Below are 1,583 nucleotides of genomic sequence, written 5' to 3' on the forward strand. Positions count from 1 at the left end.
TAGATACAAAGGTGCACCTAATCCAGGTCATAGTCTTGTCAATTACTTCTTATGCTTCAAAAAGCATAGATTAGTGGACCAATATTAAGGATGAAAGAAAAGGCAAGGGATAGCGAGAATTTAAATGAGACATCGTGATCATAGGTACTAATCAATTGTAATTAATTTTATAAAACATAAGTTACATGGATTATTATATTAAAACCAATAAAAAGTCTAATTTTGACTGTTGTCTTCAGACAGCTCCTTATGATATTAAATTCTTATGTCTTTTATTTGTAAAAGTTGTGATTAGGTCTGTATTTTGCATTTTAATATATCTTGGCATGATGAATTTATATTACTTTTACATTGTGGTCTAATGAGGTAATGACCTACATTATTAGCTACTCTCATATGAAAAAAATCTTTTCCTTCCTATAATTAGCCTAACTTGCTTGCGGTGTATTATTTTTAATGCCATTTGGAATTACATTTGCTAATATTTTATTTAGGTTTCACATTTATGTTTAAAAGCGAGAGTTTCTTGTAAATTTATTTTGATGCCCTATTTGCCAGTTATAGGTATCAGGGTTATTCGAGGTTTGGAAACAAAAATCAGGATGCTTTTCATGTTATGTGTCTTTAAAGCTGTATTGAATTTTATAGCCATATATCTTTATCATATGTGTAACTGGTTTCATTACTTACTGCTGGTTATTTTATACCTTCACTTTTATAGTCTTTTCGCTATTTTATTCATCTCTTATTAAAAGAGCGTTGCATTTTAAATTCCATGTCTCCCTGGCCCCATTTGCCAGAATGCTATATGGCTTGTCTACTTTGTGACCTCTTCTTTATGGGAATATCATTCACTCATCTTCATATAGGAATGACAATTTCACTGGCTATTTTTTCTTACAAAACTTTATTCCAGTGTCTTCTATCATTTAGAGTTGACAAGAATATTGAGGTCAGTCTATGCTTTTATCTACACAGAATAAGTTTTTTTGCTAGATAGATTTTAGGTTTTTTCCTTTATCTTCCTAACTTCATGACATACCCTCTAAGTAAATTACCCTGGTCAGCAAAAAAGCAACTCCCCTCCCACTCTCCCTCTGCAGAGATAACAACTACCTTCTTCCTTCCTCTCCTACCCCATAGATGACAACTACTCTTTCTTATGACAACTACTCTTTCTTCTTCTAATTATTCCTCTCATTCTATTCCTTTTTCTTATTTTTCCTTGTCCTCCTTCTCCCCTTCCTGCTTTTTTCTTCTACTTTATCATCCTGTTTTTCATGTGATGGTGTCTTTTATGGGATTCCTATTTCACTATAGGAATCAGGCTACTTGCAAATGAACCACTGTACTCTAGAAGGTGATAGGAGTTGGCGTTTACCCTCCATAGTTCCTGTTTTCTTGATGTTGAAGTATTATCTGTATTGAAGCATATGTGTTGTTCTTATTGTTGTTCTTGTGTACCATGGAGTCAGAATTGATCCATAGCTAACCCTCCAGGGGGTTTTCAGAGGCAGTTATTCTCATGGAAGGAGATTACCCACCTTTCTCCTACAGAGCAGCTGGTGGCCTTGAACTGTGTA

Source organism: Elephantulus edwardii, unplaced genomic scaffold, assembly GCF_000299155.1.
Source record: "Elephantulus edwardii isolate Elephantulus edwardi_28Jun2011 unplaced genomic scaffold, EleEdw1.0 scaffold00112, whole genome shotgun sequence".
NCBI classification, from domain to species: Eukaryota; Metazoa; Chordata; class Mammalia; order Macroscelidea; family Macroscelididae; genus Elephantulus; species Elephantulus edwardii.